Source organism: Pinus tabuliformis, chromosome 4_1 (genome assembly GCF_031772625.1).
Source record: "Pinus tabuliformis cultivar Carrire ecotype Pingquan chromosome 4_1, CPIR1, whole genome shotgun sequence".
Classification (NCBI taxonomy): Eukaryota; Viridiplantae; Streptophyta; class Pinopsida; order Pinales; family Pinaceae; genus Pinus; species Pinus tabuliformis.
The window spans coordinates 10,579,745-10,591,042 of record NC_142303.1 but is presented as its reverse complement, the minus strand read 5'-3'; positions in this window follow the sequence as shown (position 1 = coordinate 10,591,042).

The following is an 11,298-nucleotide window of genomic DNA, read 5'->3' as shown; positions in this document are numbered from 1 at the left end:
AGATTGATTGCTATAGAAGAGATTACAGAGGATCTTCCATCCAGTACTCCATCACATTTAGAAACTGGGATCCACCTATATCCTTCTACTTCAGAAGTTAATACCCCGTCATCGCAAGTTCCTGTAGAATCGCTAGGAATTATTTTGGATAGACTCGATATGTCTGGACAACCATTGACATCTAGGACTGTGTCATCCGATACAGCGGTAGTAGAACCTCCTGCCACCACTCTGACGATGTTCGTTGGCATACCATCTGTCCCAACTAGCTCTCAACCACTAGAGGGAGTCCACCCAGGGACTGTTTCGACAGTATGGTCTATTCCCGTTTTTTCGTCCAGAATAATATCTAGAATTTCTTATGTTGAGTCTCAGCAAATTGATCCTTCACAACAATATCAATTTGGGTAGTCCAGTCTCCAAAGGCCAATCTTTCCTGTCAACACTAGATTTTCGTTGTATGGAGGACAGTATGCCCTTTCATTGTTCCCTCCGGGAGAAAAACCATATGAGATTTCTCAACCGAATTTGGGTCAAAATGGAATCACATCCAGTGGTTGGCTGCCAATACTGCCTCAACAACCAAGAATTGTATACTCAATGCAACCGAGTCTACCTGTGTCAAATATCCCCACTACACTAGCTATTGTGACAGTGTCGCAAGTACAAGCATTTCCTATTGTATTCCAGCCTCAATTTTCTCAGGTCATAATACAACAACCTCTTGTCTCCACGACATAACCGCAATCGCCGATTAGTGGCTCCTTAACTGGAGCGACTCAGGCTCAAACGGGTACTATTACCCCTCATCTTGGTCAAACATCTAGTATTGGGCAACAGAAAATGGTTTCACAACCATGGCTAGCGCAAGATCAACAACCGCAATTCCAACAAGCTTACCAATGACCTGAGCAACAAAGCTTTGCAGGTAATGGGCAGCCATATATTCAAAACGGTTATCATCAATCATCCCAAATTGGTTATGCCCAACAATCTTATCAAATTTATCAGCATCAAATGCATTATGCTGGTATGTAAAGACCCACTGCTCAGGCAATCCCATCTTATCCTGGGTACGCTTTGCCAAACCTAAATCAACAGTTGCCCTTTGTGGGGACTTTAGAGTTACCAAATCTAAATCGGCTAATGAATGATCCAAGCGCTTATGCCCCTTGGTGGCCGACGATTCCTCATAAACTTCTGTCAGATATTCCTAAATTCAATGGAAATCCGGGTGAAGATCCATTGAATCATGTGATGACCTTCCATCTATGGTGTTCCTCCAACACTCTAAATGATGATTCGATTAGGCTTCACCTTTTTCAGTGAACGTTAATTGGGCCGGCGGAAAAATGGTACATCGAATTGCCTAGAGCTTCATTTGATAACTTCGGTGCCCTTGCCACCACCTTTTTAACCCATTTTCAGTTATGAATAAGATATGAAACAGGAATAGAGCTTCTTACCAATTTTAAACAGACAATGGCTACTCACATATTTGATCATATTCATGAATGTCAACATCATCGTAGAATGGTAAGAACATATGTCCCTGATCAGCTACTAGATGAATGGTTTATTAAGTCTTTGTTACCTTCTATTACAGAAGATGTGGGAAAGGGAGGAGTCGTCATTGAAGAGCAGGGAATTGCTCGTGTGCAATATCTGGACTTGATCTATACTCAGTTTGGCATGCTCTATGACAAAATCCCTGATGCTCCAAGGCCATAATTTTCCATTCCTCCTCCTCCTAAATCAAACAAGGACTCTCATGCCGCCGATGGCGTGATAGGTATGACAAGCATGAAATCAACAAAGGCTGCATCTAAGAAAGCTCGTAAGCTTTCTGGTGAAAATGCAAATGAAGAACTTCTCGCCTCGGAGGTTAATGCCGTGTCGACCAACAAAGGAAAAGAACCGAAGAAACCAGGGGGCAAGAAGAAAGGGAAGAGCAAAAAGAAGAAACAGGACGATTTGTCTCCCGAAAAATATTCTGCAAACCCTTCTGGGCAGAGGAAACCTAGTCAACCATGCCTCATATGCGATGAGGATCATTGGACGATAGATTGTCCATATAAAGCTAAAGTTAAGAAAATCTTTAAGAATTCAAGAACTTCAGCAGTATTAACTAACCCATTTCCGAACCCAGGAACCAATCTCGTTGCTAGCGATAATGCTTCCCCATCCCAAGTGCTTATGTTGTCCATTTCAAAACAGAAAAATGATGCTTTGATATCGACAAGGAGTAAAGATTACAGGAATCCACAGCTGTCGAACAACAAGGCTACTAATCAACCTAGTAGTTCGAGAACAAATTCGACCAAAGTTGTGCCACCCATCATTCTTGAGCTAAAGATAAAGCCGCAAAAGGGAGTAGTACACAAATCTACATTTAATCCTCGTGCCAGAGCGGCGCATAATTATAATATAGTAGAGGACCTGGCCCAATCGCCGTCCGCTATGTCGACACTTGAAGTACAACAAAATTGCCCCTCCCAAAAGCAGGCTCTATTATCAGCAATAGGTGGGATTGACCTAATGGATTCCAATATTGTGGCCTTTAATCATAAAGGATATGAACCTCAGTTACCAGCTCAAATCACTTTCCTCATTCAAGTGAAAGCCCTCAAAAAAACTGCTCATCGAACAATTATTGATGAGGGGGCATCTACATGTATTATGTCAATGAGTTGCTGGAAAACTTTAGGATCACCACCCTTGTCGCGATTGTCAACAACGTTAAAATAATTCGATGGATGAACATACACTCCATACGGGATTTTGAGTAACTTACAAGTTGAACTGCGGGGCAAAACAGTAGAAATTGATGTTGAAGTTATCGATGGAAATCTCGACTATAATATCCTACTAGGAAGGCCTTGGATTTATGCTATAGTCATTGTTGTGTCAAGTACTTCAGAAAGATTGCATTTCCTTTTCAAGGAGGAATTACAATCGTTGACCAGAAAACCTTTCTCTTCAACAGTTCACAAGTTAAGGGAAGCATCCCGATGATCCATGGAAGCTCTCATTCGCTTCAAAATATCGAAGTAGGCCTACTAAAAGACCCTACATTGATGGGTACTTTTGCCCTACTGCCTCAGAGTAATCTGGCGGAAGTGGCCACAGTGGAAACCTGCAATATGATATCTTCTATATCTAAAAGATTCAAAATATTCCCGAACATTTTGTCAGCATGGATCATCGCCATTTTAGAAATATTGTAGCAATCAATTTTCTTGGCCTGGGGGGCAAACCCAAATCAACGCTCATTGAGTGTTTGGATAGATAGGTCTAAGGAATATGGCACCTCTTCAGATCCTTGGTTGCATGTACATTCTATAGACGAAGGAATCATTCAGTCAATGATGATAGGAGAGGCACCATGGGAATATTACCACCATCGTTCCCATCTTTTGGATCACCACGAAGATTATTCCAGCAACCTTAATCATCCTTCAGTTTTTGATTTTCTATCAAATACTATAAATACGGTGGATGATGAGGATAGTTCTTTTACCGTGTCAACCTCATTAAAAAATGAAACAACTCCCTTTCCAAATCGAGTCTTTGATTATGATCTCGTAAAATACAGGTCGAGTCTTTCAAAGATCTCAAAGTTAAACCTTCATTCCAACCACCACATTGACTGCAATGAATATTGGGGGGCATACGCTTCGATTTGCGTCAATTATGCTGGGGGCATGTGAACTTATCACGATCAATGTTTCCGTAAAGTTCAAGCTCATTAAAAAATAAGCCTAGCAATGAGCATATGTTCCACCAGAGTTTAAGCTCATTAAAAAATGAACCCACCTTCGGTAAATAACCATTGTGATCGCATTATCATCAGCTTTTGAGCCTTGGTCATGCTCTTACCATCACCTCCACTCTTTTTTAGCCAATCATACGCCTCCATTTGATTGTTTACCCATTTTTAGGAACAACTATGATGAGTGGTCCTATTAGCCACCTTCTTTACACTATCATGATTTAAAAAGTTCCAAACATTACCTGGAACCAGCTGCTATCCGAAAGCATCACTCGTTCCACAAAAAACGACTCTCCTTTAATCTCTTTTCATCTGAATCGTAAAATATGAAAATATTGCCGAGCAATTGGCCTCTCCAGCTCATTAAAGTGATTGGGAGTGCCATCCCTCCTCTAGATTTTAATCTTTTTGGACCTGATGGATTATTACACAAAAATATCGAACGTTTGTCTTGTTTGGCTCGTTAAAACTATCAAAAAGTCATCTCTTTCGCATTGTTTTATACTTTTTTGGACTTAAGGGATTATATTACGAAAAAGGAATATTGGAGTTTTCTTTCAGTCCCTTTTCAAACTCTGTAAAATTGAAAAGGACCGAGTTATCCTTGTTGTTAAACTCGTTAAAACAATAGCGACAAACTTGTCCATACAGGCAAGAGCGAGTGTCACTATCGCTAGGCTCGTTAAAACATAGCGACGGGTTTGCCCGAAGGGAAAATTATAGAACAAGCATATGTTATCCTCCTTAAGCTTCACAAAAATAAAGAGGTACTTGTCAGAAATGACTGGGGAAAATTGGGAAGAAAACTTGAAGAAACTTTATTAGTAGCAGGTCGCTCTTGAACATGACACTTTCACTCCATCACCATGATTGATTCGGGTTGGGTTATTCTGTTCACCGGTCATATCACCATTGGTCCACCGTACCATCCACTTTTGGGGTTAACGCTACCAATCCATTTTAGTGCCACCGATATGTTCAAGAGAAGTCACTTATAGAATTCACCAACCCAGCCTGTGTCTCATCTACTGCAATACCTTCACGCTTCATTTTTTCATGACTGCCACCCTAAACCTTGTATCATCAGATTGTTTTCACCTCTACAAAATCATTTGCTCCGTTCCGTGTCATAGATGTGGGATCCATCAATGCCCTCCTATGACGGGTCACCTCTTGTTGACATCAACTCATTATCCAAGAAGTCAACCTAGGAACAACCCTTTCAGTACTTTGAAGCTTGCATGCCTCACTGGCAAGTTTCTCACTTCCGGCGACAGGTTTACATTAATGGCCTTCGACCGAAAGATTTTGTGTGGAGTTCCACATCAACTCATGTATTCACACCACATGAATTGTACTGAATTACTTTGAGGGTCATCATCATCATCAGTGATTCCTCTCGTGCCTGTTAATAGCTTAATCATCAGCTGGTAATCAGGCGATGTCTTTCCATGTTTGACTTCATAACATCTTTTCACATGGACCAACTTGTACTTTTGGGTGAAGATTGAACGATTTTTTAAGACCCCAGATCTAGTTTCATCCATCCAGGCTGCGATATATTCAGGAAAATAAATACATCAAATGTACATCATTGCTGCATAGATAATCATCAAAACTAAGGGATGATGGTTATACCAGAATCATCAGTCTGCCACACAGACGATTATCTGTCCTATGTACATGAAAATGAATTTATAAAGCTGAGCATGGGAATGCCCGCCTCAGCTAGATCATGAAAATATTATGAATATAATGTATTGTATTGTATCTTATTACAGGTCACCTTCCAGTTCGAAAAACCTCGGATCCTCATACTAAAGCATTTCACCCGACATCAAAAGATTTACGACCTCATGCTTTACAGGGCAACTATTATAGACATATTTGGGCACTGCAACCCCAATCATATATGTTGATAAAAAAAGGGCTTCTAAGTCCCTAAAAGTGTTGTTTCATACCCTAAAGGAGCAAGGTCAGCTGATTACATCATCTCCCAGAAGTTCTCCATGAAAAACTACTAAGAACTGGTCAAAACTGGACCATCTCACTTGCTCCATGGCCAGGGTGCGATTCATCTCACCTACTACACATGGGAGGAGCGATGAATACTAAAAAGTCCTTCTATATGGTGCGATGAACGAGAATATACAAATGGCAGAGACAGTTTCCTAAGTGGATGATCAAGGAATCTTCTAGAAACTTCTCACATGACACTTGCCTCTCAAAATTCGCCCAAGGATGAGTAAGAGATCATGAAATATCCAAGTGGAACCAAGAAATATCAGAGAGATGACACTAATCAAAATCCCAGAAGATGACTCACCCCCCCGAAAACATCTATATATGGATCCCTCATCCCAGAGATCCAGAGGTTGGAATTTGGTAATTTGCAAAGAAGTGCTGTTGGTTTCTCTTTGAAGACATTGTTGGGTGATCTTGCTTTGTATGAGGTCAACAGGGCTTTCAAGCTGGGAGGATGGCGCTAGGTCAGACCACGTGGCTGTAATCCTCTCTTTTACTACTTTTACTAATAAATCTATTTGAGTTTTCCTCCATATTCTTGTGTATATCTGAATATTGTGTTGATATATGCATTTGTATGGTCAATATATATCTAATCCTATATTGTTTACAGTGATAGATCTCTATGCTTTGATGGTATTATGATGCTGTGAATCTACAGGTGCAGACAAGTAAGGAAGCAGCGGTGAGATTCTGTTAAAGGAGAAAGGAAACAAGCAAGGAGCCAAGCGGAAGACTAAGGTTGGTACTCTCTGCTTCTTTCTCATCTCTCTCTTGTAAAGGAAAAACAAGTAACTTTAATCTGTTTGTTTCTAAGATAGCTACCCGTCTTAGTGGGACTAACAACTCTGAATAGACACTAGATTTCTTGATAACACCTGTGCTAGATGATCACTATCAGATCTGATCATTTCATATAATAGAAGAGTTATCAAGGCATCATTATACATCAAGTTATCAACAACTTATGAGAGCCAACATATTTCCACATGTCATCCGAAGACTTTAACCATCACCAAGCAGAGTAGATAATTCACTGAACCATATGAGACCCCTTTCTTCCTGATTCTGGCCCACTTCTTTTCTCCAAACCAACATATACGCGACTGTATCCACATAAACCAGTGTATGTACGCAACTACGCTTCATGAAACTCGCGTATAACCACCTTTCTCTGAAACAGATATGATTTAACCGTAGTATGATGCATTAACTACTCCCAACTTCTGTCTGAGATATTGAAATGCCTCTCTGGGTAGTGGTTTGGTGAATATATCAGCAACTTGTTCTTTGGAGGGAACATACTCCAATTTGACCTTTTTTTCAAGCACTTGTTCACGTAGAAAATGATATTTGATGGGTATGTGCTTGGTCTTGGAATGCATGACTGGATTCTTTGAAATACTGATGGCTCTTGTATTATCACATAGAATGGAGATGGGTGGAGTACATTGCAAGAACCAAAGTTCATGTGGAGTTTGACTGCTGTTTACTTGAACATTTGCTCGGTTGAGAATAGTGATGGCAACAAATGCAGCTTCACCCCAAAAGGTTGCAGGAGTTCCAAACTCATGTAGCATAGCACGAGTGATTTGTTGAACAGTTCTATTCATCCTTTCTACCACTCCATTTTGCTGAGGAGTCCTTGCGGTGGATAATTGCCTTTTTATTCCATGCTCTTCACAAAAGTCAAAGAATTCATCCGAGGTAAATTCCCCTCCTCGATCAGATATAAGGCATTTGATTTTTTGATATGATTCATTTTCAACCAAATCTTTGAAGGCTTTGAACTTTTCAAATGCTTCATCTTTATGCTTTATAAGTCCCATCGAACACATTCTAGAAAAATCATCAATGAATGATATAAAGTACTCTTCTCCACGAGGTGGCTACCCTCTGCAATATATGGTCCATCTTCGGTAGAGGATAGTTATCTTTTAAAGAGACCTTGTTTAAGTTTCTAAAATCTACACAAAGTCTATTTTCACCTATCTTTTTCCTAGTTGTAACTAAGTTTGAAATACAGTCAAAGTATCTAATGGGGGCTATTATTTGGGCATCAAACATTCTTTTAAACTCTTTCTCTATGGATGACATAAGAACTGGGTTTATCCTCCTAAGTTTTTGTTTAAAAAGTTTATGATCTTCTTTTAGGGGTATTTTTTGTTGGATTATGCTGGTGTCATAAGACTTCAAGTCTTCATAAGTCCAGGCAAAAAAATCCTAGTATTCTTTAAACCGATTAACATATTTTACCTTTTCCTATGGAGGTAAGGCTTTAGATATCTTAATGACTTTTGGTCTATCCTTAGCCCCTATGTTAACCTCTTCTATGTCTGCTCTCAAGGGTTCCATTTTGGGCTTCCTAGCTACATCATTAGAGTCAAATAAATCCTCTAAAGGGACTAATCCCTTGGGAAAAAAATTGTTCTTCAAATTAAGAATCTCTGGATCATCATCCATTATTTCGTCTATCTCTACATTTTCTAAACTATCTATTTCTACTCTAGTAAATTTAGTTGGTTGAGCTACATCTAAAGCATTTACATCTAAGCTACTTTCTATATTATTGTCTATTGTACAGTTAGTATCTATCTTTCAATTCTGAAACTCACCTTCATTGTTCATGAAATCATAGATCTGAGAATCCTGGGAGAAAATATGCTAAAACTTCAGGTTGTCTGGTATAACAGGCCTATGTCTGACTTCTACAGTGTACTAGTGGTTTGGTTGAAATGGTGATTTACTAGTACTAGCAAAGGTGGCCAGACTTTGAGACTGCATGTTTTGTTTTCTAGGAATGGCAACAAAGTTTGATTCCAGGAGGTCTTTGATCAAGTCTAAAACAGTATCCCTATATTGACCAAGTCTAGGATTGTTCACAGAGTATTCACCACTAATCTATTTAATAATCAGCTTTGAGTCTCCCATGATGGAAACTCTTTTGGCTCCCGGTTTCCTAACCAATTGTAACCGCAGAATTAGGGCTTCATATTTGGCCATATTATTGGTACATTTGATGTTCAATCTAAAAGTATGTCCCTCAACATGATTATCTCCATATTATGGATCCACACTCCTGCATCAACCCCTAATCTATTGACTAACCCATCAAAGTCTAAATGCCAAAGTGACTCATGAAATATGTCCTCAATGTCAGCTGTTCTGTATTTAAGGTCTTTGGCTATGATTTCCTTATTATCATTTTCTGCATTGTATAAGATGAAAGAGTCCATATCTGAATGCATGGAGTATATGGGAAAGTTTTGTGGATTTTCCTCACTTACTGACCATGTATTTGATCAAGGTTTCCCTATATAATTTTCTCGGTTGGCCAAAAAGAGATATGGTGGCATAAGACATATCGAACTGCAAGGATCCCGATAGTTTTTCTCCCCATGAGCGAGATAATAGCATTCCATATTTTGGTGGGATGTCTGCAATTACAATGTCCATTAGAATGCTCTTTGCAGGGCACTAGAAAAGAGTCACACATAATTCCTTGATTAGACCAAGGCATTTAACCTGGCTGGAGTCAAAATAAAACAAATCCTTATAAGGCCTGCTAATGTCTAGGTTCAGTCTTTATATTATCGCTTTTGTCATCAAATTGTGGAGTCCAACAGAGCGTTATGCAAAATTTTATCATGAATGTTTAGGCTTGTTACACAGTAATTTGTTACTATCTTCCTACCAGTCTTCCTACTGTGTCATGAGTCCAAATCATCCATGCTCATGCTCTCTAATCTTGCCAAATGACCCACTTTGCCAAAGTTCTTCTATCATCGCGACTGTTGTAAAAATAAACGTGCTGATGAGCGCTCCAAAACAGGCCGAATGCGCTGCCAGCGCGGAAGTACACGTGTTTCCCGTGCTGGTCGAATTTCATGAGACAGCACGTCTGTTGCTTATATTTGATCGCGCTGACATGACTTTCTTCGTTATTCAGCAGCAATGTCAACGCTCCAGTGTAGTTATTCACCCGCGATGATCCAGTCTGGGCGAGTTTGTTCTAACAGCCGGCCTTCCAGATGACTCCAGACCTGGTTGTTGGCCTTATAAATGTCGCCCTCCCATCTCTGGCATGTCTGTTTCTTCATTTGAGCCGCCTTCCTTGGAGATAAGCTCATCCTCCCACCATTCATGGAGACTCCTTCTCCTATTTAAGCCTCCACTATTGCCATGAGCTACTAGATTGGAATTCATAGTGTTTGGAGTGTTGCTGATAGTGTGTGAGCTTGATAGGTAGCTGGTGTGACAAGTGTGGGATTGTTAGGGAGCTTAAGGAAGGTTGTGAAGTGTTTTGATCTTGTGTAAACTTGTGTGAGAGAGAGTTTTGTCTTTGGAGATCTACCTTCAAGGGTGAATGCTTGAGGGACTCGCTGGTTGGACCCTCTTGAGAAGGATTTGACGTCAGAACTATGGTTGTATTCTTCTTTGTTTATCAATAATAGATGAATATCATTATGGTTCCACTCTTATTGTCTTTATGATGGTGTTTGAGTTATATCCTTTCTGACTGATATATAGTTGCATCTATTGGATTTTATGCTTGTGTTTGTATCGTTCTTTGCATGTGCAGGTGTCCGTGCACGAGGATCGTGAGGATTGTGACCAGTCGGGGCAAAGGAACGGGAGCATCAACTCTTCTACAAGTACTAGCATTGGAATCCAGGTAGGCCTTCATCATTGGTCTTTAATTTGCAATTAGGAACCTGCGTGTTAGCGTTGTTTGATTGTTGCTAGACTCTATTTGGACTAGTAGGGATCGCCTCTGTCCGCAGAAGGGATTTACCTCCACAACAATTTGGTGACTCTTCTGGGGAGTTTACCTTGTTGTTTGATTTGTAAACTTTAGAAGAAGCCTGAAGCACGGCCAGATAGCCTTCGCAATGCTATTGCTCTGCATTAGCGAAGTCGATCAATGCCACTTCAGTCCATCTCCGGTTTGGTTTACGAACTGAACGATTTGGAGCTGGCTTTTGTCCCTTTTTGTTCATTCTTTCCCTGAGTTTGTTTTTTGGTCTCTTTTCAAAGATTGGGGATTAGTTCTTTGTTTTTGGGTTTCCTGGTTCGGTCTGGGAGGTGCCTTGCTTGTTTAAAGATTGATTGCCCTGGTTTGGGAGTTTTTGGCTTGATTGTGGCCGTTTTTTAGCATCATCGCGGTTTATAATTAAACAGTCGCGCTGTCATCGCGCAGCCCTTTTTGTGACCTCTTGATCATTGCGTTAATACACCAAACAGTCGTGACGGTTCTGAAAATCGGACCATCGCGGGTAAGGTGTGTACTTCCACGCTGACATCGCATTGTTGCTACGCGTAGTTTCTGATCAGCGCATTGTTGCTGTGTACCACCCGCGCTGATTCCTGTAGAATTGAATTTCTTCAATTCTGCCTCCTGAGCTTGTTGGTATTGCTTTCCCCTGTTGTTTTCACTTGGTTTATGACTTGACTTTCATTGTCTGGAGATTGAAGCACTTTCTTCTGAGTCTTCTTGAGCG